At 56.1% G+C, this 24,996-nt stretch overlaps 1 long non-coding RNA gene across 1 annotated transcript; it reads left to right on the plus strand.

The window, feature by feature from the left end:
* The first annotated feature begins 5,544 nt into the window (after positions 1–5,544).
* On the plus strand, positions 5,545–20,821 carry LOC135175855 (uncharacterized). The gene is made up of 3 exons (XR_010302478.1): positions 5,545–5,724; positions 12,224–12,304; positions 20,401–20,821. It is a non-coding gene; the product is annotated as an uncharacterized LOC135175855 (long non-coding RNA).
* The last annotated feature ends 4,175 nt before the right edge of the window (positions 20,822–24,996 follow it).

Below are 24,996 nucleotides of genomic sequence, written 5' to 3' on the forward strand. Positions count from 1 at the left end.
AGACCTTGCTCTCGTATGGCACTGGTACCACCTAGACATACCCAGCTCCTGAGGATGCTCCCAGAGCTGGCAGCACAGATAGAGCTTTTGTGGCTGTCAGTGCCTGTGAGGGACCAGTTTGGAGCTGCCTCCATAAAACAGCCCTGAGCAACTTGCTCTAGTCACTTCAAGACAAGACTGGATGAGGCATGGCAGAGTGCCATGGTCTGGTTGATTAGGCAGGGCTGGGTGCTAGGTTGGGCTGGCTGAGCTTGGAGCTCTCTTCCAACCTGCTTGATTCTGTGATTCTATGATTCTAGGGTGAAGTGTCCCTGGGCATGGCAGAGGGATTGGAGCTGGATGATCTTTGAGGTCCCTTCCACCCTGACAGTTCTGTGGTTCTGTGAAACAGAGGAAAAGCTGACAGGGAAAACTCCAGAGGCATGGAGGGATCATCACTGCAGGAATGAGGATGCAGAGGGGTTTGGTGTGGATCCAGACCTTGCTCTCATATGGCACTGGTACCACCTAGACATACCCAGCTCCTGAAGATGCTCCCAGAGCTGGCAGCACAGATAGAGCTTTTGTGGCTGTCAGTGCCTGTGAGGGACCAGGGAGGGAGCTGCCTCCATAGAACAGCTCTGAGCAACCTGCTCTGGTGTGAGGTGTCCCTGCCCACAGTAGAGGGGTTGGAGCTGGCTGATCCTTGAGGTCCCTTCCAGCCCTGACGATTCTGATTCCTTTTCTCCAGGCTGAACAACCTCAGTTCCCTCAAGCCCCTCCTCACCAGACTTGCACTCCTAAAGCCTTCTTCATAGCCCCCAGGCTTTGGCAGGCTGCTTCCAGCACTGGGGGTGGGGTGGGGGCACACTGCTGCTGCTGAATTGGGTGCAGCACACAAGGTCTCTTGTTCAGCTTGGGGCAGAGGTGGTTGGGCAAGCGTGGGAGAGGTGGGGTAGGAGGCTCAGATGAATGAGCAGCCTTGTTCCACTCCTGATTACCTGCAGGAAGGCTGCTGGATGGTCACCAGCCAGGCACACAAGTGGCTTGGATTCAGTCTTCAGAGCCATTTGCACTCCTGGAGTCTTGTTGGCTTTGACAGGATCCCTCTGTGATTGCTCCTGGCTTGGTAGCCAGGGAGATGCTGTGGTTAGAAAGGTTACACCATGTCAGTGGAAGCTTCCTACAGCTTCCCCTTCTCTTCCTCAGCCTGGACCTGGCTCAGCCCCATCCAGCTGGGATTTGTTTCAAGCTCTATTTCTTCTTTACCTCGAGAGAAGAAGAAGCAGCAGCAGCAAAACTAAATAAATGAGAAGCAGGTCCTGAGCTTTGAATAGCTCAGGACATGAAATGAGAGCTGCAGCCTATTTAAAGGGAAACACATCCAAAGCTTCCAAGGTATCTGTTGGAGATGCCAATGTCCAGCTGTGGTTACTGTTGACCAAGGTTTCCAGTGGCAAAGCTGTGTTCAGGGCACACAGAGTGGTGGAGAAAGTGTGACTGGTACCTTGGACCATTTGTCAGAGAGCCAAACTTGCTCCCAGCTGGGGGGGGCAGTTGGAAGAAGTGGGTCCAGAGGAGGCCACAAAGATGATCTGAGGGCTGGAGCAGCTCTGCTATGAGAATAGGAGTTGGGGTTGTTCAGCCTGGAGAAGAGAAGGCCTCTAGGGAGCACTTAGAGCTGCCTGCCTGTGCCTGAAGGGACTGCAGAAGAGCTGGGGAGGGACTTCTGACAAGGGCTTGGGCTGATAGGATGAGGGGAATGGATTTGAGCTGGAAGAGGGGAGATTGAGACTGGAGCTGAGGAAGAAATTCTTTAGATTGAGGGTGGGGAGACACTGGAAGAGGTTGCCCAGGGAGGTTGTGGAGCACAGAATCACCCAATGTGATCTTTGATCACATTGGGTGATTCTGTGCTCCACAACCTCCCTGGAGGTGTTCAAGGCCAGCTTGGATGAGTCCTTAACCTGGGCTGGTGGGAGGTGTCTGCTCATGGCAGGGGGGGTTGGAACTGGGTGAGGTTTGAGGTCTCTTCCAACCCAGACCATTCTGGATCTCCAGATCCAACATCTCAGGTTCTCTTCCAGCCTGTAAATGGTTCCTGCCCCAGCAGCTTCCCTTAGGTTGTGCCTGCAACCTGTTCCCCAGTCTCACCTCCTTCACTGTCAAGAGTTTCCTGCATCCCACATTGGGAAGAGTTACCTGCTAGAAGTGGGACTCTGTTGATGATGGAGGAGATCATAGAATGGCTCAGGCTTGAAGAGACCTCAGAGCTTATCTCCTCCAACCTCCCCACCATGCCCAGGGACACCTCTCAGTTAGACTCAGCTGCTCAAGGCCTCATCCAACCTGGTCTTCAACACCCCCAGGCAGCATAAAGCCACAGCCTCCCTGGGCAGCCTGTGCCAGCAGCCTCCTGCTGAACAACTTCTTCCTCAGCCCCACTTTAACCCTGCTCTGCCTCAGCTTCCAACCATTCCCCCTTGTCCCCACCTTGTTTGAGATGCCCAAACCCTCTTTGATGGTTACCAGCACAGCTTTGGGAGAAGTGGAGTCTTAGTCCCCAGGGATCACTCTAGGAGACCAAATCCATCCTTCATTTGGGTTTCTCCCCAGGTTTTGTCTTCATTTTTCACACTCCCCCCACCCAAGTCAGAAATAGCTCCAGTCACTGTGGCAGTGCCTGTCTGGAGGAATGAACAATGCCACCACCATCTCCTCCCTAATTCCAGCTGATTGGATAATTGGATCTGCTGGAAGCAGGTTGCTGAAATGTGGGATGCATAAGGAATCCACTCTGGGCTCTGCCACTGAGTCCCCTCTCTGCCTTTCCATCAAGCTGCTTCCAGCTGGCAGGTTGAGCCATGGTGTTGGCAGCAAGGTCTGTGGCCACCACATGGAATTGGCTATGAAGTGGCTCTGAACCCCTCCAGGAATCATCTCTGGCACTACAAGGCTGATGCAAGCTTGGTGCAAAGAAGTCCTTGTGGAGGTGAGGGTTCAGAGGAGGAATAAGCACCACAGAATCATGGACTGGTTTGGGTTGGAAAGGACCTTTCTAGGCTCTGCCACTGAGTCCCCTCTCTGCCTTTCCATCAAGCTGCTTCCAGCTGGCAGGTTGAGCCATGGTGTTGGCAGCAAGGCCACATGGAATGGGCTATGAAGTGGCTCTGAACCCCTCCAGGAATCATCTCTGGCACTACAAGGCTGATGGAGGCTTGGTGCAAAGAAGTCCTTGTGGAGGTGAGGGTTCAGAGGAGGAGTAAGCACCACAGAATCATGGACTGGTTTGGGTTGGAAGGGACCTTTCTAGGTCGTTTGCTCTCCTGCAGTGACCAGGGACAGCTTCAACAGGTTGCTTGGAGTCCTCTCCAACCTGACCAGGGATGTTGGCAGGGATGGGACATCTCCCACCTCTCTTGGCAACCTGGGGCAGGGCCTCACCACCCTCAGTGTCAAACATTTCTTCCCTTTGGTCTCAATCTTCCTCTTCTAGTTGCAAACCATCACTCCTTGTCCTGTCCAAAAGGTCTCTTCCCATCTGTCCTCTATCATAGAATCACTCTCTTTAAGTCCTGCAAGGCCACCAGAAGTTCTCCCTGGAGATTACTCTTCTCCCTCTTCCATCCCTCTGACCATGTTCTCCAGCAGGTCCTGTAGGACTTCACCACCTGGAGCACCTCAGTGCTCTTAGTTGGGATGAACAGAAACTTGTGTGCCCTGATGTCACTCCCTGGGCCAGCACTCCTTGGGAGTGAGATCAAGGCAAAACCCACCCCCCAGCCTTGACTGCCACCAGGGTTCCTCTTGCTTGTCCCAGCCCCAATCCCACGCTCCCAGTCCTGCACTGGGAATAACTCCTGACAGCTTCCCATGCTTCACAAACTACCATGAAACCACAGGAAGCAGCAGGATCCCTCTGCTGCTGTCTCTGAGCTCCTTGCTGGAGCTGAAGATGACTCCTGGGAGAACAGTCATGTTTAGGAGGACATTCCAGGCTCTAAGGGTCAGTGAAGTGTATGGAAAAGGCTCCACCAGAGCAAGAGGAATGGTAGAAATGGGGAAGGAGGAGCTGGGCTGGGTGAGGTTCAGGAGCTCCAGAGAGCTGGGAGCACACAGATCACCTCAGAGTGCTGCAGGGCTCATTTAGACCCTGTTCCTGCATGGCTGGCAGCACATCAGCCCTGGGCAGGGCTTGCCCCTGCAGAGCTGTGCCCCATGCCCATGGCACTGCTGCTTCCACACCAGGGGCTGAGCAGTGCCCAAACTTCCTTCCTTCCACCCAGCTCCACCATGTCCCCTTTCTGGGGAGCACCAGGGCCCAGCTGGGCTCAGCCAGCAGCCCTCTCTGCAGAGCTCAGGGCTGGCAGGATCCCACCCCCGGGGAGCTCTCCCCTGGCTGCCAGCAGCCTGCAGAGCTGCTGCTGCTGCCCTGGCCTGGGGCACTGCCACTCCTGCCAGCACCATGCCAATGGCCTGCTCTCGCTGCTCCCCCCACTGCCCAGCTGCTGCAGGCTGCCTCTGGGGCACTGAGGGCACTGCCTGCAGCCTCCCACAGCTCCCAGCGCTGCAGGGCTGGCACCCGGGGGCCAAGGTGGGAGCAGCACCACGCAAGCCCTGCGTGCCCCCAGCCGCTGGTGGCACAGGGCTGCCAGGGCTGCACAGCACAGCAGGCAGCAGCTCCGAGAGGAAGACCTCAGAGCCTCCACCTGCAGGCAAGAGAGGTCTCTGCTCCCACCCCCTGGCAGCAGGATGCTCCTCCAGCTCAGTGCTCCTCGGTGCCAGGAGGAGAGCAAGGCAGAACCATTCCCCAGGGCCAGGCAGCAGCCAAGCGTTGACCTCGCTGGTGCAGGGGCTCCTGGATGTGCACTGCTCCCTTCCTGGGGACCTCAGCATCCTTCTTCGGGGGGCTGATGTTGCTCTCACTCAGGGCTTTCTGCCCTGGCTCCTGGCTGAGTGCTGCCTGCAGACTCCTGAGCAGCTCCTGCTCTCTGGCCCAGCTGTGTCCCCCTCTCTGCTGGGTCAATCAGGCACAAAGCTCACGTTGTGTGGGAAGCAGCTGAGGGAACTGGGTTGGTTTAGGCTGGAGAAAAGGAAGCTGAGGGGAGACCTCCTTGCTCTCTACAGCTACCTGAAAGGAGGTTGGACCCTGATGGGGGTTGGTCTCTTCTTCCTAGGAACAAGTGAGAGAAGAGGAGATGGCCTTAAGTTATAGCAGGGGAGGTTTAGGTTGGAGATGAGTAACAATTTCTTCCCCTTGTCAAGCCCTGGGACAGGTTGCCCAGGGACGTGGTGGAGTTCCCATCTCTGGAGGGACTGCAAAACCATGGAGGTGTGGTGCTGAGGGACATGGCTCAGTGTTGGCCCTGATGATCTTGAAGGTCTCTTTGCAACCAAAGTGATTCTGTACCTCAGTGAGTCACCAGGGACCTGGCAGGCAGCATCCAGAGACCTGATGAACATCTTCCATGCACTCCTTCTTCTCCAGGCCAGCTGCTTCAGGCCAGCACCAGAGCATTGTCCCTGCTGTTGCTGGGACAGGATCCTAGGACAGCTGTGGGCTGTAGGCCATCAGCAGCTCTGAGTCAGCCAGCACAGCTGAACTGAGTTGCAGGCAGCTGTACCCCAGACCATGAGCATCACAAACAGTATAAAGGGGAAGGTTTGAGGAGGGGAGAGCCTTCTGCTGGAGCTTGCTGCTTGAGTTCCTCTTCCTCCTCCTGCTCTTGAGGATGCTGTTCCTGGGTATGGTGATGGCTGCACTTCAGCTGGGCTGGGTATGACTTTCTATACCCAGTGCTGGCTTTGGTCTTAGTTTGGCTGGCTCATGAAGTCCATTTTCATTTCAACCTGGGGCTCCTTTCTCTCCAAGAAGGACCTTTTGGTGCTGGAGCAGGTTCAGAGAAGTGCTATGAAGCTGGGGAAGGGTCTGGAGAACAGGGCTGGGGAGGGTGGCTGAGGGTGTTCAGATGGAGAACAGGGCTGGGGAGGGTGGCTGAAGGTGTTCAGTTGGAGAACAGGGCTGGGGAGGGTGGCTGAGGGTGTTCAGATGGAGAACAGGGCTGGGGAAGGTGGCTGAGGGTGTTCAGATGGAGAACAGGGCTGGGGAGGGTGGCTGAGGGTGTTCAGTTGGAGAGCAGGACTGGGGAGGGTGGCTGAGGGTGTTCAGATGGAGAACAGGGCTGGGGAGGGTGGCTGAAGGTGTTCAGTTGGAGAACAGGGCTGGGGAGGGTGGCTGAGGGTGTTCAGATGGAGAACAGGGCTGGGGAGGGGTGGCTGAGGGTGTTGGAGAACAGGGCTGGGGAGGGTGGCTGAGGGTGTTGGAGAACAGGGCTGGGGAGGGTGGCTGAGTGTGTTCAGTTGGAGAACAGGGCTGGGGAGGGTGGCTGAGGGTGTTGGAGAACAGGGCTGGGGAGGGTGGCTGAGGGTGTTCAGCTGGAGAACAGGGCTGGGGAGGGGTGGCTGAGGGTGTTCAGTTGGAGAGCAGGACTGGGGAGGGTGGCTGAGGGTGTTCAGCTGGAGAACAGGGCTGGGGAGGGTGGCTGAGGGTGTTCAGATGGAGAACAGGGCTGGGGAGGGTGGCTGAGGGTGTTCAGTTGGAGAACAGGGCTGGGGAGGGTGGCTGAAGGTGTTCAGATGGAGAGCAGGACTGGGGAGGGTGGCTGAGGGTGTTCAGCTGGAGAACAGGGCTGGGGAGGGTGGCTGAGGGTGTTCAGCTGGAGAACAGGGCTGGGGAGGGTGGCTGAGGGTGTTCAGATGGAGAACAGGGCTGGGGAGGGTGGCTGAGGGAGTTCAGATGGAGAGCAGGACTGGGGAGGGTGGCTGAGGGTGTTCAGATGGAGAACAGGGCTGGGGAGGGTGGCTGAGGGAGTTCAGATGGAGAACAGGGCTGGGGAGGGTGGCTGAGTGTGTTCAGATGGAGAACAGGAGGCTGAGAGGACACCTTCTGGCTCTCTGCAGCTCCCTGAAAGAAGGTTGGGGCAAGGTGGGGATTGGTCTCTGCTGCCAAGGGCCCCACAACAGGAGAAGAGGAAGGACCCTCAGGTTGCAGTGGGGGATGTTAGGTTGGGTGCTGGGGGCGCTGCTGCCAGGCTGGGCTGCGGGGATGCCGCCGGGGCTGAGTGCTGGTGGTGACACCGCCGGGCTGGGGGCCGGGGGTTGCTGCTAGGTTGGATGCTGCAGCAACCTTCTGCACCTCAAGGACTGTCAGGTGTTGGAATAGGCTCCTCAGAGGTTGGACCCCCTGATTTTGCAGGGCAGAGGACAGGAAAGAGGGTTCGTGGCAGTGCCCGATGCGCTGCTTGGGTGGTGCAGGGGATGCTCAGGGGCAGTGCTTGCTGCTGGCTCTCCCAGAAGGGGCTCTGTGACTCCCGGGCAGGAAGGATGCTAATGCAGGCTGTGCACTCCCCCACCCTCTGCCTGCTCTGGCAGGGTGACAGCTGTGGCCCTGGGAGGATGGTGCTGCTTTGATGTGCCAGGTTCAGGGAGGCAGGAAAAGAAGTGGAGGTAGAGTCCTTCTCCCTGCAGTTGCTGGCCCTGAGCTGATGGTGACTTGAAACAGTTCTTTCCCTTGGTGGTATTCAGTGTTCTGCTGTGAGTTGTGCCTTGTGTCCTGCTCTGGAGTCCTCAGCACAGACAGGGACCTGTTGGAGTGAGGCCAGAGGAGGCCACAGCCAGGCTGGGAGAGCTGGGGTTGTGCAGCCTGGAGAGAAGAAGGCTCCAGGGAAAGCTTCTGGTAACATTGCAGGACTTGAAGGGGCTGAGAAGAAAGCTGGGGGCAGACTTTTGAGCAGGGTCTGTTGTGTGCAGGACAAGGGGAGATGGTTTGGAACTCAGAAGGAGATTAAAACTGAAGAGAAGGAAGACATTTTTGCCTCTGAGGGTGGTGAGAGCCTAGACCACATTGTCCTGAGAGATGGTAGATGTCCCATCAATGAGAGTGATGAGACACTGCAACAGGCTGCCCAGGGATGTGGTTGAGTCCCCATTCCTGGGGACACTCAAGTCCAGACTCAGCATGGCCCTGGGCAGCCTGCCTTAGCTGGAGATGTCCCTGCTTTGAGAGCCCCTGCAAATCTCCTGCATCCTTCAGCCTCGCGGTAAAGGGTTTGGTCAGTGCTGCTGTTCTGCTGAAGGGCAGAGAGAGGGAGTCCTTCTCCTTCTCTGCGAGGCAGCTGCAGGATCCTCTTCTCTTGGAGTCCTTCTCTGCAAGGCAGCTGCAGGATCCTCTTCTCTTGGAGTCCTTCTCTGCGAGGCAGCTGCAGGATCCTCTTCTCTTGGAGTCCTTCTCTGCGAGGCAGCTGCAGGATCCTCTTCTCTTGCAGTCCTCTGCAAGGCAGCTGCAGGATCCTCTTCTCTTGGAGTCCTTCTCTGCGAGGCAGCTGCAGGATCCTCTTCCCTTGGAGTCCTTCTCTGCGAGGCAGCTGCAGGATCCTCTTCCCTTGGAGTCCTTCTCTGTGAGGCAGCTGCAGGATCCTCTTCTCTTGGAGTCCTTCTCCTTCTCTGCGAGGCAGCTGCAGGATCCTCTTCTCTTGGAGTCCTTCTCTGCGAGGCAGCTGCAGGATCCTCTTCTCTTGGAGTCCTTCTCCTTCTCTGCGAGGCAGCTGCAGGATCCTCTTCTCTTGGAGTCCTTCTCCTTCTCTGCGAGGCAGCTGCAGGATCCTCTTCCCTTGGAGTCCTTCTCTGCGAGGCAGCTGCAGGATCCTCTTCTCTTGGAGTCCTTCTCTGCGAGGCAGCTGCAGGATCCTCTTCTCTTGGAGTCCTTCTCTGCGAGGCAGCTGCAGGATCCTCTTCCCTTGGAGTCCTTCTCTGCGAGGCAGCTGCAGGATCCTCTTCTCTTGGAGTCCTTCTCTGCGAGGCAGCTGCAGGATCCTCTTCTCTTGGAGTCCTTCTCTGCAAGGCAGCTGCAGGATCCTCTTCTCTTGGAGTCCTTCTCCTTCTCTGCAAGGCAGCTGCAGGATCCTCTTCTCTTGCAGTCCTCTGCAAGGCAGCTGCAGGATCCTCTTCTCTTGGAGTCCTTCTCTGCGAGGCAGCTGCAGGATCCTCTTCCCTTGGAGTCCTTCTCTGCGAGGCAGCTGCAGGATCCTCTTCCCTTGGAGTCCTTCTCTGTGAGGCAGCTGCAGGATCCTCTTCTCTTGGAGTCCTTCTCCTTCTCTGCGAGGCAGCTGCAGGATCCTCTTCTCTTGGAGTCCTTCTCTGCGAGGCAGCTGCAGGATCCTCTTCTCTTGGAGTCCTTCTCCTTCTCTGCGAGGCAGCTGCAGGATCCTCTTCTCTTGGAGTCCTTCTCCTTCTCTGCGAGGCAGCTGCAGGATCCTCTTCCCTTGGAGTCCTTCTCTGCGAGGCAGCTGCAGGATCCTCTTCTCTTGGAGTCCTTCTCTGCGAGGCAGCTGCAGGATCCTCTTCTCTTGGAGTCCTTCTCTGCGAGGCAGCTGCAGGATCCTCTTCCCTTGGAGTCCTTCTCTGCGAGGCAGCTGCAGGATCCTCTTCTCTTGGAGTCCTTCTCTGCGAGGCAGCTGCAGGATCCTCTTCTCTTGGAGTCCTTCTCTGCAAGGCAGCTGCAGGATCCTCTTCTCTTGGAGTCCTTCTCCTTCTCTGCAAGGCAGCTGCAGGATCCTCTTCTCTTGCAGTCCTCTGCAAGGCAGCTGCAGGATCCTCTTCTCTTGGAGTCCTTCTCTGCGAGGCAGCTGCAGGATCCTCTTCCCTTGGAGTCCTTCTCTGCGAGGCAGCTGCAGGATCCTCTTCCCTTGGAGTCCTTCTCTGTGAGGCAGCTGCAGGATCCTCTTCTCTTGGAGTCCTTCTCTGTGAGGCAGCTGCAGGATCCTCTTCTCTTGGAGTCCTTCTCCTTCTCTGCGAGGCAGCTGCAGGATCCTCTTCTCTTGGAGTCCTTCTCTGCGAGGCAGCTGCAGGATCCTCTTCCCTTGGAGTCCTTCTCTGCGAGGCAGCTGCAGGATCCTCTTCCCTTGGAGTCCTTCTCTGTGAGGCAGCTGCAGGATCCTCTTCTCTTGGAGTCCTTCTCTGCGAGGCAGCTGCAGGATCCTCTTCCCTTGGAGTCCTTCTCTGCGAGGCAGCTGCAGGATCCTCTTCTCTTGGAGTCCTTCTCCTTCTCTGCGAGGCAGCTGCAGGATCCTCTTCCCTTGGAGTCCTTCTCTGCGAGGCAGCTGCAGGATCCTCTTCTCTTGGAGTCCTTCTCTGCGAGGCAGCTGCAGGATCCTCTTCTCTTGGAGTCCTTCTCCTTCTCTGCAAGGCAGCTGCAGGTTCCTCTTCTCTTGGAGTCCTTCTCCTTCTCTGTGAGGCAGCTGCAGGATTTTTCTCCTGCATAGTCTGGCTATCTCCTTAAACAGGTCAGGAGAAGCCTTCCCCTCCTTCCAGAGGTGATACATCCTCTTTTTTCCCCCAGTTCCTTCAGGAGCTGTTTGCTCATCCAGGCTGGTCGCCTTCCCTGCCAGCTCATCTTTCAGCACATGGGAACTGCCAGCTCCTGTGCCTTCAAGAGCTCCTGTTTAAAGTAGGTCCAACCATCCTGGACCCCTTTGTTCCCAAGGACTGCTGCCCAGGGGACTTTGGAAATGAGTTTCCTAAGCAAATTGAAGTTTGCCCTCCACAAGTCCAAGGTGTAGGTTTTGTTGCAGTGCCTCCCTACCTGCCTGCATATTGAAAACTCCACTAGCTCATGATCACTACACCCCAGGCAGCCTCCCACTGCCACATCTCCTACCAGCCCTTCTCTGTTGGACAGCAGCAGGTCAAGCTGAGCTTGACCCCTAGTAGGCTTCATTAACAGCTGGGACATGAAGCTATCCTCCATGCACTCTAGAAACCTCCTGGACTGCCTCCTCTCTGCTGAATTAAGTTCCCAGCAGATATCTGGCAGGTTAAAGTCACCCACAAAGACACTCAGCCCCTGGTGTGGAGGCAGCAGTGCCATGGGCATGTGGCACAGCTCTGCAGAGGGTGGAAGGAAAAGCCAAAGGACAGAAGGGCTGAGCTGGCTTTGTGCAAGTGGTGGATGAAAAAGCACACAGCAGGCAGCGCCCCAGGAGCTGGGGGCAGGGCTCTGCTGTGCCCATGCTGCTAACCCCCCCTCTGCTGGCTCCCCACCCCTTCAGTTTTGGGGGGTTGCTAAGTGCCTTGTAGGACACCAACCCTTCCCATCTCCTTCTGAAGGGGTTGTTTGCTGGGCACCCTTCAAGGACACTGGAACAGTTGTGGGGAGGACATCCAAGGTCCCTGAGGCTGGTCTCTAATGAGGCTGCTCTGCAGTGCAGTCTTGGAAGTCTTCAGTCTGGAGGGAAGGTTCCAAGGAGACCTTCCTGTGGCCTTGCACTATCTGAAGTGGGCTTCAAGAAAGTTGGGGAGGGACTTTTTAGGATGCCAGGGAGTGATAGGACTGGGAGGGATGGAGCAAACCACCCCCCACCTCTTGTCCTGTTACAACAGGGCCCCCATAAAAGCTTTGTCTCCCTCTCTGTCCCCATCCTGTGGTTCTGTGATCTGGTTTAGAGATCCCTGAAAGACCACCAGAAGGTCTCCCCAGGACCTTCTCTTCTCCAGGCTTGTACCAACCCAACTCTCAGCCTGTTCTCCCAGCAGAGAGATTCCAAACCTCTGATCATTTTGATGACCTCCCTCTGGCCCTGCTCCATCTCTGTGTGGATCAGACTGGAGCAATTAGAAGGATGAAGAAAGAGGAGGCTGGAGAGTGCTTGGAGCTGCCTTGTGGCTGGAAGGTCTGGAAGCAGATGGTTGACAAACATGAACCAGAGCTGGGCCTGCCTGGGGCAAGGGAGGTCTGAGAGGCTTGATGAGGGAGAATGATTTGTTTAGTCTAGGAAAAGAAAGGCTGAGACATCACCCCATAAATATGTGGGGAGTCTGGAGAGGGAAGGGGCAGTAAACACCCCAGAGAGAGGATGGAGTGGATTAAGGCAACTTTAGGACAACAAGGACTAGTTTGGGTGATGGTGGCTGGGCAGGAGGAGGACTCTGAGCAGCAGAAGGACCTGTTCGTGGCAGCAAGGATCTCCTCTGCCTCCCAAAGTGGGCAACTGAGCAAACCAGACCTCACTCAAGGAGTGGTCACCTCTCTGGGTGAGGTCCTGTGCCCTGCTGCAACTGAGGACTGCACCCAGGTTTCCAAATTCCCTTTGAGCCTTTTAATGAAGCTCCTTGAACACACCTGATGAAAGGCTGGGAAACCCTGATGAGTTTGGGATGCTTTCAACATAAGTTTATGGTTTCAACACAGCTCAAGCTTGCTCTGATGGTGAACATGAAGCCAAACCAGCACAAGGCAGGACTGGAGCTGCAAACATCTGGTCCAGCTCAGGTAGGACAGTCCTGGGGCAGGGTGACTGTGGTGTCTCTGTGTGTTGATGACTTCTCTGGTGTCCTGCTACAAATGAGGTCCACATCTGGAGTCTTCCCATCCACCTAATGCCTTCCAGGACCTCCTGTCAGGTTCTGCACCACACATGCTTCCCTTCAGAAACCAAAGGCTTGGCCCTGAGACTGTGGCCAGCAGGTGAAGAGAGGTTCTCCTTCCCCTCTGCCCTGTCCTAGTCAGGCCACAGCTGGAGTTTTGGATCAGGTTCTGGCCTCCCCAGTTCAAGAGAGACAGGGAACTACTGGAGGGAGTCCAGGAGAGGCTGGGAAGATGCTGAGGGGCCTGGAGCAGCTCTGTGAGCAGCAAAGGCTGAGAGCCCTGGGACAGGAAAGGCTCTTCAAAGAGGAAGGCTGGAAATTGCTGGTACTTGTTACAGCATCATGCTTGAGCTTCAGAGACTCTTCCACATCAAGACAGCTTCTTTGTAAGGACTGGAGAGAGTCCAGTGAAGGCTTTGTAGATGCTGAGGGGCCTGGAGGAGCAATGTGAGGAGCAAAGGCTGGGAGCCTGCAGCAGAGCAGCCCCAGAGGGCATCTGAGCAGTGCTCAGCAAGAGCTCAAGGGACTGTGGAGGGCAAGAGGCTGGGGCTGACATGCCCAGGGACAGGACAAGGGGCAATGGGCATGAACTGGAGTCCAGGAGGTTCCCTCTAAACATGAGGGAAAAAACTTCAGTTTGAGAGTAGTGGAGGCCTGGAGCAGGCTGCCCAGAGAGGTTGTGGAGTCTCCTGGTGTGGAGCTTCCAACCCCCCCTGGCCATTGTCCTGCTGGGCAGGCTGCTGTGGGTGCCCCTGCTGGAGCAGGGGGCTTGGACTGGCTGATCTTCAGAGGTTCCTTCCAACCTCCACTGTGGTTCTGAGGCTGGCCTGGCCCTTTGTCAGCCCTGCAGATCACACAGGGTTGGGTTTATTGCTGCTGTGGAGGGAGCTGAGGTCCTGATTGCCTCAGCAGCTGCTGCTGACGTGGGCTGCAGGACCAGGCTGTGCTCTGTGGGCACTGCAAGAGGCTTGGTCTGCTTCTGTGGGGTTGTCTCAGAGGAGAAATGGAGACTGAGGGTGAGGGGATGTGGTTATGCCATGAGTCAAGGGCTACCTGGCAGCGTGGTCAGCCCTGGATGTCTCCTCCTTTGCACAGGTCTGGGCTTGTTACCTGTGCACCTGCAGCTGGCCTGAGCTTGCAAATAGACCTGAGGCTTCCTGGCAGGGTTTGAGATCCTTCACCCTGTCTTGCTCAGCCCTGGCTGCACCTAGGGACCATCACCAGGGCAGTTTGTAGCTGAATCATAGATCCACAGAGTGGTTTGGGTTGGAAGGGACCTCTACAGGTCCTCTGTTCCAAAGCCCTTGCAGGCAGCAGGGACATAGAATGGTTTAGGTTGGAAGGGACTTCCCCCTCCCCCCACCATAGACAGGGACACCTCCCACTAGAACAGGTCACTCAAGGCCTCATCCAACCTGGCCTTGGACACCTCCAAGGAGGGAGCAGCCACAACCTCCCTGGGCAACCTGTGCCAGTGTCTCACCACCCTCACTGCAAACAACTTCTTCCTAACAGCCACTTTCAGTCTCTCCTCTGCCACTTCAAACCCATTCCTCCTCCTCCTCTCATGACAAGACCTTGTCAGTAGTCCCTCCCCAGCCCTCCTGGAGCCCCCTTCAGATCCTGGAAGGCCACTCCAAGCTCTCCTGGAAGCCTTCTCTTCTCCAGGCTGCACAGCCCCAACTCTCTCAGCCTGTGCTCACAGCAGAGCTGCTGCAGCCCTCTCAGCATCTTGGTAGCCTCCTCTGGACTGGCTCCATGTCCTGCTTGTGCTGGGGGCTCCAGAGCTGCACCCAGGACTGCAGGTGGGGTGTGAGGAGAGCAGATCCAAGGGGCAGAATCCCCTTCCTTGCCCTGCTGCCCACACTCACCTCAATCTTCAACAAGGTCTTGTTGCTCAGAGCCCCAAACAACCTGACCTGGAATGGCTCCGGGGCTGAAGCTTCTGCCACCTCTCTGGGCAACCTGAGCCAGTTTCTCACCACCCTCAGTGTGGAAAACCATCATCTTTCTGTCTAGCCTGAATCTCCAACCCCTCTGCTGAGACAGCTCTCCCCAGCCTGTCAGAATTTCACCTCTCCTCCTTTCCAAGCACTCATTTGGCAGCTGGGAGGGAGCAGGGACCTCGAGTCTCTCTGTCTCTCAGGCGCATCCCTACGCAGCTGCAGATAGCTGGAGCCAGAGAAGCTCTCTCCTTCTTGGCTGCTCTTACCAACAGCCTTTCCACCCCTTTGTCTCCTCCTTACTGCTTTGTGGAGTTGGAAATGTGCAGGCAGAGAGAAGGAGGCTGAGCATTTCCATGGAGGGGGCCAGGGTGAGATGGAAATTCCTGCCAGGGATGAGTCAGGCTCCATGTGCGTGACTACGCCTGGAAGAAAAGCAACCCATGGCAACTGGTTTCCCATCCTGCCCTGGTGCTGAGGGGGGCAGAAAGGCTCAGCAGATCCTTTGGGATCCCTTATTTATTTATTGCTTTGCTTTGGCATGCTTTGTTTTAATGAGGTTGGACTCAGTGACCTTTAAAGGTGCCTTCCAACCCAGCCTCTGTCCCAAGGCGCCTGGCGTGGGATTGGGATAGGGGGGAAAAGAGAGAGGAATCTCTTCAAGGGGGTGCCAGGCTGGTGGAGGATTGCTTCTCCAAGCAGGAGGGGTCCTGCTGGGCTTGGTGCACTTTCAAGTGGGCCACCCCTGGGCAATCTCAGGCCTTCTAGTCCTTGGTAGGCCAGTGGTAGCCTGAGCTGCATCAAAAGAAGTGTGGGCGGAAGGTGGAGAGAGCTGATTCTGCCCCACTGCTCTGGTGAGACTTCACCTGCAGAGCTGTGTGGAGTCCTCCACAAAGGAAGGACATGGAACTGCTGGAGTGGGTCCAAAGGAGGTCACAAAGATGATCAGAGGGCTGGAGAACCTCTCCTATGAGGACAGGCTGTGAGAGAGTTGGGGTTTGTTCAGCTTGGAGAAGAGAAGGCTCCAGGGAGACCTTAGAGCTGCATTTCAGTAGCTGAAGGGCACCTTGAAGCAGGCTGTGGAAGGGGCTTGGAGAGGTAGGGTGAGGGACAAGGGTTTGAAACTGGCTGAGGTTGGATATGAGAGTGGTGGAACACTGGGACAGGTTGCCCAGGAGTGTAGTGGAGGTCCCATCCCTGGAGACATTCAAAGTCAGACTTGATGAGGCCCTGAGCAGCCTGCTCTAGTTGGAGGTGTCCCTGCTGACTACAGGGAGGTTGGGCAAGATGACCTTGGAGGGTCATTCCCATGGGAATGAGGAGGAGGTGGTGGTTGGAGGCTGCCAGCCTCCAGGCATTTCTAGGCTAAGCACAGGAGCCAGAGGAAGCCACCAGCCTGCTTGTTTCTTGGGGTTTGGTTTGCTTGGAATGGTTTTCTTCAGCAAACATGAAGTGCTTCTACTTGTCCTTGTGAGCCTGGAGGGAAAACACCCTCCAGGAGGGTGTTGTACAGATCACAGTGGCTGGGGTTGGGGGTTTGAAAGCTCTCCAGAGACTCCACAACCTCTCTGGGCAGCCTGCTCCAGGCCTCCAGCATCCTCACACCAAACAAGTTTCTCCTCATCTTCAGATGGAGCCACCTGGGTTGCAGTTTGTGCTCACTGCCCCTTGGCTTCTGTTGCTGGACACCATTGAGAAGAGTCTGGCCCCATCCTCTTGCCCACCACAGCCCCTTGAGGTTTTGCTGAGCAGATCCCCTCTGGGGCTGCTCTTCTGCAGGCTCTCAGCCTTTTCTCCTCACAGAGCTGCTCCAGACCCTTCATCATCTTCAGAGCTTCCACTGCAGCTTCCACTGTCCCCAGCAGTTCTGTCTCTCTTGAAGTGAGGAGCCCAGAGCTGGACACAGTACTCCAGGTATGGCTTCAGTTGGGCAGAGTAGAGGGGGAGGAGAAACTCCCTTGATCTGCTGGCCACACTTTTCCCTTCCTTGCTCCCAGGAGACCTTCTTGGCCACCAGGGCACATTGCTGGCTCATGGGGAACTTGTTGTCCCCAGCACCTCCAGGTCCTTCTTTGTGAAGCTGCTTCCCAGCAGGTCAGCCCTTACCTGTACTGGTGCAGGGGGTTCTGCCCCAGGGACAGGACCCTACACTTGCCCTTGGTGACCTTCCTGAGGTCCTTCTCCCTCTGTTCTCCAACCTGTCCAGGTCTCACTGAATGGTAGCACTGCCTGACTGGTGTCAGCCTCTTCTTTGTCAACCAGGCAGTGCTGGAGATGGTTTGGGCAGAGAGGGAGCAGCATGAAAGCAGCTTTGAGCCATGGGTTCTGGTTGTGTGATGGAGCTGAACAGCCTAATCCGTGCTTAACTTTGCTGGGGTGCAGGATTGGTGCAGGGGGTGAGCAGCAAACCATCCCCTTGGGCTGATTCTCTGGCTGCTGGTTGGAATGTGAGGAAATCCTGTGGGTTTCTAATCTTTGACTGCTTTTCCTGGGCAGTTCATGCCTTTAAATAGAAAGGATTAAGTGGGATTGACTCCTACAATCCTTCTGCTCTGGGCTAGCCTCTAATCTTCAGTGGTCAGAGCATGGAAGCTGCATCACTCAGAGGGCAAACATGGGTTAGGTGGGCTCAGCTTTCTGCTTCTTTGTCTCATCCCAGCCTCAGACACACTTGAAAGGCAGAAGCAGCCTCCAAGCTTCATGAAACTGGGCAGGCAGAGAGAACCAGAGCCAGAATGCTTTAACCTTTCAAGATCATCCAGCCCAAGTCAGCAGAGGCATCTTCAACTAGAGCAGGTTGCTCAGAGCCCCAAGCAACCTGACCTGGAATGGTTCCAGGGATGGGGCTTCTACCACCTCTCTGGGCAACCTGGCTCAGTGTTTCACCATAGAGTGGTAGGAGTTGGGAAGGACCTCTAGGGAGAAGTCAGGAATCACAGAATCATGGAATCAAGCAGGTTGGCAGAGAGCTCCAAGCTCAGCCAGGCCAACCTAGCACCCAGCCCTGCCCAGCCAACCAGACCATGGCAGTGCTTCAGTGGTGCTTCCTGCTGCAGATACCTCTTCTTTTCCTCCCTGCATGGACTAATCACCTCCTGGTGGCTGTGTTTGTGCAGCCAAGCTCCCTGGCTTTACAAGCTCTGTGCCACCACTCTCCACAGCCTCCACAGGACTGCATGATCCTGGAGGTCTCTTCCAGCCTGGTTGATTCTATGATATCAGCTATGGCTTTACCCATTCTTTTTGTCTCAGTAAGAGTGGTCAGGCAATGGAATGAGCTGGGCAAGGAGGTGGTGGAGTCCCCAACCCTGGGTGTGTTTAAAAGTGGTTTGGATGTGGTGCTTGGGGCTCTGGTTTAGGGTGAGCCTTGCAGAGTAAGGTTCTGGGTTGGGCTTGGTGATCCTGAGGGGCTTTTCCAACTGGAATAAGCAGACCTGTCCTGTTCCCTTTGGGAAGAGGAGCCAAGGGGTGATGCTCCCAGCACTAAAAAAGCAGTGGAGAAGAATGCTTTGAGACTCTCTCTGTCAGAGAGGTTGGACTGGATGATCTCTGGAGGTCTCTTCCAACCTCTACTTGCAGATCAAGTCAGGTCTAAGCACAGAAGAGCTTTGCCTCTGTGAGCCACCAGGAGGGGATTTTGCTACCAGTCAGTTAAAGGCTGCCCTGACTTTAGGGGCTGCAGAGGACATCTGCTGAGGAGAGGCTGAAGGAGCTGGGGATGGGTAGTGTGAGGAAGAGGAGGCTGAGGGCAGAGCTCCTGGCTGTCTGCAGCTACCTGCAAGGAGGTTGTGGAGAGGTTGGTGCTGGTCTCTTGTGCCAGGGAATGAGTGCTGGGACAAGAGGGAATGGCCTCAAGCTGCCACTGGGGAGGTTTAGGCTGGAGAGGAGGGAAAATGTTTTCCCAGCAAGAGTGGCACTGGAATGGGCTGGGCAGGGAGGTGGTGGAGTCCCCAGCCCTGGGTGTGTTCAGAAGTGGTTTGGATGTGGTGCTTGGGGCTCTGGTTTAGGGTGAGCCTTGCAGAGCAGGGCTCTGGGCTGGACTTGCTGATCCTGAGGGTCTGCTTCATGTTTCTGTGACTCTGAACTGGCCTCAAAGCTGCACCAGAGGAGGTTCAGGTTGGAGATTAGGAAAAATGTGGGCTTGGTGATCCTGAGGAGCTTTGCCAGCCTGAATGTTCCTGTGAGCCTCTTTCTCACCTCTGCAAAGCCTTCCTCCTGGTCTTCCTCCTCAGCCAGAAGAGCAGGTGCCAGAGGGCAGGTCCTGCTGCCTGCTGGATGGTGCTTGGCAAACCATTCCCATGCTGAGCAGAAACTCCCAGCCTGGATCCTCTCTGTGCATCCCTGGCCAGAAGAAGAGTCCTTGTGCTGCCTCACCCTGCTGCTGCTGTGCCTGCAGTGCCTTCTGCTGTGTCCTCAAGGCAGAGGGGAGGGTGAATGGAGCTTTTTCCTCCTCCTCCCACCCTGTCTTGGAGCGTGTGGGAAGTTCCACGCTGTTGGGAGGTTGAGATGAGTCAATGTTTGCAATGTGCTGAGTCACTGCAGGGAGGTGCCAGGGAGGTGGGGGACATCCAGCCTCATGGAGGGGGTGGGGGGTGGTGGTGGAGTGTAAATGTCCCAGGAAGATCTGCCTGAGAAGTTCCTAGCAGTGAAACTCGTTGAGCTGTTAAAGGCAGATCACCAACTCCTAGGACTGCTTCTCTTTAAGGTCCCTTCCAACCCAAACCGTTTCATGAGTCTCATCAGCACAGGCTGGGGGGTGAAGGGCTGGAGAGCAGCTCTGTGGAGAAGGATTTTGGGGTGCTGTTAGGTGCAAAGCTGGGCAGGAGCTGGCACTGAGTGCTGCCAGCCCTGTGCTGGGCTGATCCCCAGCAGTGTGGGCAGCAGGGGCAGGGAGGGGATTCTGCTCCTCTGCTCTGCTGAGACCTCCCCTGCAGTGCTGGGTCAGCTCTGGAGTGCTCAGCACAGGCAGGGACCTGCTGCAGCAGGGCACAGAAGGTCACAGCCATGCTGGGAGAGCTGGAAGGGCTCTGCTGGGAGGTCAGGCTGGGAGAGTTGGGAGTGTGCAGCCTGGAGAGGAGAAGGCTCCAGGTCCCAGGCTACCCTTAGAGGTGGTAGAAGCCTCACCCCTGGTACCATTCCAGGTCAAGTTATTGGAGTCCCCATCTCTGGAGGTGTTTAAAAGGAGGCTGGATGAGGCACTTAGTGCCATGGTCTGGTTGGTTGGGCAGGGCTGAGTGCTAGGTTGGGCTGGCTGAGCTTGGAGCTCTCTGCCAACCTGCTTGATTCTGTGATTCTAAACGTGGCCAGTTTAAAGGAGGTGATTCTCCCCCTCTGCTCTGCTGAAACCCCACCTGGAGTCCTGCATCCAGCTCTGGAGCCCCCATTCCAAGAGGGCTGTGGAGATGCTGGAGAGTGTCCAGAGCAGGGCCAGGAGGATGCTCAGAGGCTGCAGCAGCTCTGCTGTGAGCACAGACTGAAAGAGTTGGGGCTGTGCAGGCTGGAGCAGAGGAGGCTCCCAGGGGACCTTCTTGTGGCCTGCCAGGATCTGAAGGGGGCTCCAAAAAAGCTGGGGAGGGACTTTGGAGGCTGTGAGGGAGTGTCAGGAGTGGGGGGAATGGAGCAAAGGTGGAGGTGGGGAGAGTGAGGCTGGAGGTGAGGAGGAAGTTGTTGAGCAGGAGAGTGGTGAGAGGCTGGAGTGGGTTGCCCAGGGAGGTGGTTGAGGCCCCATGGCTGGAGGTGTTTGAGGCCAGGCTGGCTGAGGCTGTGTGCAGCCTGCTCTAGGGTAGGGTATCCCTTGGTATGGCAGGGGTTGGGACTGGCTGCTCCTTGTGCTCCCTTCCAACCCTGCCTGATTCTGTGGATCTGTGATTCTTGCCAAGCTCTTGCTGGCTGCAGGGATGCTCCTCACAGCCAGGATGAAGTCTTGGTTAGTTTTTGTCCTTTGATTTCCTCTCTCCTTTCTTCCAGCTGTACAATGGGGGGGAGGGGTGGAAAAAATGAGCCTTTAGGATGATGACTTGCTCAAGAGGGGCAGTGAGGGAGATCTTCCCCTCCACAGCTCTACTGGGATCTCATCTGCACTACACCTGAGGTAGATCCTCCTCCAGAGAGCCTTCCATCATCCTGCCTGGGAGACAACCTATTGCCTGGCTCATGTGTGGCTTCCTTTCTCTTCACCATCTCCTGGAGAGCAGGAGTTGGGTGCATGGTGGAGATACCAACCCCAAAGAGGATGAGCCTTGTTCAGCTTCTATATTCCTTTCTGTAGTCCTAACTTCAGCTTTCCCAGCTTGAATGGGATAAAACCCAAGTCCAGACTAGCTGGAGGGACCACCCCAAGACTTTTTGGTCTCAGAGTGTCTCTTGCTTGCTCAGAGCAGAGGCCAAGCAGGGAGCAAAGCTAGGAAGAAAAAGCACCTCAGGAGGTCATGGCTGAGGTTTCTTTTTTCCTTCACTTAACTCTGAAGTAAAACTACATCTCCAAGCTTGTTTGGGAGGCTTAAGAAGGAGATAAAACTCCTCTTGATGGGAACCATCTGTGGCTGGAAGATGCTGGCTGCTCTCTGCTTGCCAGCCAGCACACAGACACTGCTCTGCAGGGTGTGATCCATTCCCAGATATCTTCCCTGTGCTGCTTGCAGGAATCCCAGCTATTTCAGGAGGGGGGGGTTAAGATCTTGCTAGATGGACCCAGCACTAAAAAGCAGCAGCAGCTCCTTGTTCCACCTCTATAACATAATATTTGCTTTCCTCATTGACACCACTGCTGCCCAACACAGCTTGCTGGTGGCTGCTGGGCTTGCTAAGGTAAACACTGGAAGTGTCTTTGTTTTGTAACCTTCCCACCCCAGACCTTCCACAAGCAAACAGCAGCAGTGTGGGGTGCCAAGAAGACCACCAGCATCCGGGCCTGGAGCAGGACCAGTGTGGCCAGCAAGGAAGTGGTCCTGCCTCTGTGCTCAGCACTGGGGAGGATGCTCCTTGAGGACTGGGTTCAGTTTTGTGCCTCTCACTCCAAGGTGGATGTGAGGAGGAAGTTGTTGGCAGAGAGAGTGATTGGCATTGGAATGGGCTGCCCAGGGAGGTGGTGGAGTGGCCGTGCCTGGGGGTGCTGAAGCCAAGCCTGGCTGGGGCACTTAGTGCCATGGTCTGGTTGGTTGGGCAGGGCTGGGTGCTAGGCTGGGCTGGCTGAGCTTGGAGCTCTCTGCCAACCTGCCTGATTGATTCTAAGAAGGACATTGAAGGGCTGGAGCAGGTCCAGAGAAGGGCAGCAAAGCTGGGGAAGGGTCTGGAGAGCAGGGCTGGGGAGGAGCAGCTGAGGGAGCTGTGGGGGTGTTTAGTGTGGAGAAGAGGAGGCAAAGGACAGACTCCATTGCTCTCTACAGCTTCCTGAGTGGAGGTTGCACTGAGGTTGGGGTTGGGCTCTTCTCCCTAGTCTCAGGTGATAAAAGGAGAATAAACTCCTGGGGAGGGTATGGTAGGAGAGGAGCAAACATTTCTTTGCTGCCAGAGTGGTGAGAGATTGGCACAGGCTGCTCAGGGAGGTGCTGGAGTCTCCATGCCTGGAGGTGTTGAAGAAACCTGTGGGGATGGCACCTGGGGCCGTGGTTTGGTGGCCATGGTGGGGTTGGGTTGAAGCTTGGACTCAATGATCCTAGAGGTCTTTTCCAGTCCAGACAATTCTGTCATTCTGGGAGTGCTGCTGACCCCACCTGGAGCTTGGGGTCTTTGGCAGTGAAATGCAATTGCCCCTGGGTTGGAGTCTTGGCAATAGGAAGGTCAAGAGATGTGTTTACAGCATTAGGAGCTCCAGAGAGCACAAACAGCAGGGGGAAAAAGTCTCCTAGACCAGGAAGAGGAAGGGAAACTCAGGATGAAACCATCAGAAGACAGGGCAGGAGGGAAAGGGGGAGAGGCTGAATATTTGTCTGCCCTCACTGTGCTTCCTGCAGGCAGAGACTGCCTGGCTGAGCTGCCTGCTCCTGGGGAGCAGCTCTTGGCAGGTTGAGCAGGAAGCTGGGAGTGAGATGAGACCAAACAGGTTCTCCATGCTGCTGGGGCTGTGAGAACCTCTCAGAGGGCAGCTACAGACCTGACCTGGCATCCACCCTGGGCTGAAGAGCAAGATGTTGAGCTGAGCTTAGCTGGGCATGAAATGGGGCAAAAAGAGCACTTGGGAGGCTTTGACAACTCTAGTGTGGAGAAGGACTTGTTGTGAGAAGAGGAGGCTCAGGGCAGAGCTCATTGCTGTCTACAACTACCTGCAGGGAGGCTGTAGCCAGGTGGGGTTGGGCTCTGCTGCCAGGCAAGCAGCAGCAGAACAAGGGGCCAGAGTCTCAAGTTGTGCCAGGGGAGGTCTAGGCTGGATGTTAGGAGGAAGTTGTTGGCAGAGAGAGTGATTGGCATTGGAATGGGCTGCCCAGGGAGGTGGTGGTGTCCCCATCCCACATCTTGAGGCTGTGTCCCCTTCTTCTTTTGCTGCTTGCCTGGCAGCAGAGCCCAACCCCACCTGGCTACAGCCTCCCTGCAGGCAGCAATCAGCTCTGCCCTGAGCACCTCCCTTGTCCTGCTGCCCACACTGCTCCTGAGCCAGCCCAGGATGCCATTGGCTCTGCTGCCCACCTGGGCACTGCTGCCTCAGCTTCAGCTCCTCTCTGCCAGCACCCCCAGGGCCCTCTCTGCCTGCCTGCTCTCAGCCACTCTGGCCCCAGCCTGCAGTGCTGCTTGGGGTTGTTGTGGCTAAAATGCAGAACCTGCCCTTGGCTTTGTTCAGTGGACCCAAGGAGCATTTCAGACAATGAGGTTTTGAGCTCTGGGGGAGGCATGTTGGGGGGTGTTCATTTCAGCATTGTCTCTTCAAACAGGCCCCATCACAGACAGCCTCAGCCAGAGGCTCTGATGGCTTCTTTCATGCCAGCCTCCAGATAAAGCCTGTTGTTATGAGCTCACCCAACAGAGACCTTCAAACCCTGCAGCTCCATCTGAGAAAACACTGGGATGGAGATAATCAGCAGACTGATGTTCCTCTTTTCCCTGGCTGACTGAGAGAGGCTTTGTTCAGGGCTGGCTGTGGCAGAGCTGCTTGCAAGAGATTTGGTTTCAGCTACCTGCAAAGGAGCTATGAGAAGAATGTGGCAGGTTCCTCTTGGGCTGCAGAAAGGGAGAGCTGTCACCCCCCCCCAAGGTGGTGTTTAATATTAACAGGCCCAGTCCACCTCCATCAAAGGTTTGATTGTCTTCCTACCTGTGTTCAGACACAAACTTCACCCCCAGCCCCAAAGAGCCTTGCACAGGCTGCAGCAGGTGAAAGTCCTCCCCGAGGCAGAGAGCTTTGTGCTGGCAGCAGGAAGTTGAGCTGTGAGCTCAGAGCTTGTCGTGCTCTCTGCTGTGCAGGCAGAGAACAAAGGCATCGTGGAGGAGCCTCTGATTGATGGTTCAGTGAGGAGAAAAGAGGAAGGGTAGGCAGGCAGGGAGCAGGAGGAAGCAGCACAGCCCTCTTGGCATGGGGAAGCTGGGAAGCAGCTCCTGGGAGGATGCTTGCCAGGATGGATGCCACCAGGGAATCACTAAGGTTGGAAAACATCTCTAAGGTAATCCAGTCCAAGCAGCAGCCCAACACCACCGTGCTCACTAAACCACACCCTCAGGTGCCATGGCCACAGGTGTCTTGAACACCTCCAGGGATGGGGACTCCAGCACCTCCCTGGGCAGCCTGTTCCAAGCCCTGACCTCTCTTGCAGCAAAGAAATTTCTCCTGTTATCCAAACTAAACCTCCTCTGGTGCAGTTTGATGAGAGCTCCTCCAGCAAAGCTCACCTTGATTTCAATGGCAGCAACCTTTGGTCCTGCACCTGGGTTGGGGCAATCCCAGGCACTGATACAGGCTGGGCAGTGCCTGGCTGGAGAGCAGCCCTGAGCAGAGGGACTTGGGGGTGCTGCTGGAGGAGAAGCTCAGCAGGAGCCAGCAGTGTGCACTTGCAGCCCAGAGAGCCAAGCAGAGCCTGGGCTGCATGAGGAGCAGTGTGGGCAGCAGGGCCAGGGAGGGGATTCTGCCCCTCTGCTCTGCTCTGCTGAGAGCCCACCTGGAGCTCTGGGTCCAGTTCTGCAGCCTCTGTGACAGGAGAGGTCTGGAGATGCTGGAAGGTGTCCAGAGAAGGCCATGAGGATGAGCAGAGGGCTGGAGCTGCTCTGCTGTGGGGACAGGCTGAGAGAGTTGGGGCTGTGCAGGCTGGAGAGGAGAAGGCTCTGAGGAGACCTCACTGTGGCCTTGCAGGATCTGCAGGGGGCTGCAAGAAAGCTGGGGAGGGACTTTTGAGGCTGTCAGGGAGTGATAGGGGTGGGGGGATAGGGGTGGGGGGAATGGAGCAAAACCAGAAGTGGGGAGATTCAGACTGGAGGTGAGGAGGAAGCTCTTCAGCATGAGGGTGCTGAGAGCCTGGCACAGGTTGCCCAGGGAGGTGTTGGCAGCCTCATCCCTGGAGGTGTTTCAGGCCAGGCTGGATGTGGCTGTGAGCAACCTGCTCTGGTGTGAGGTGTCCCTGGGCATGGCAGGGGAGTTAGAACAGGCTCATCTTTGAGGTCCCTTCTAGCCCATACCATTCTCTGAGTGTATTTCTCCTGACAGCTCCAAACACCAATTGCCTTTTTGCCTTCC

The sequence above is a fragment of the Pogoniulus pusillus genome, chromosome 6, assembly GCF_015220805.1.
Source record: "Pogoniulus pusillus isolate bPogPus1 chromosome 6, bPogPus1.pri, whole genome shotgun sequence".
Classification (NCBI taxonomy): domain Eukaryota; kingdom Metazoa; phylum Chordata; class Aves; order Piciformes; family Lybiidae; genus Pogoniulus; species Pogoniulus pusillus.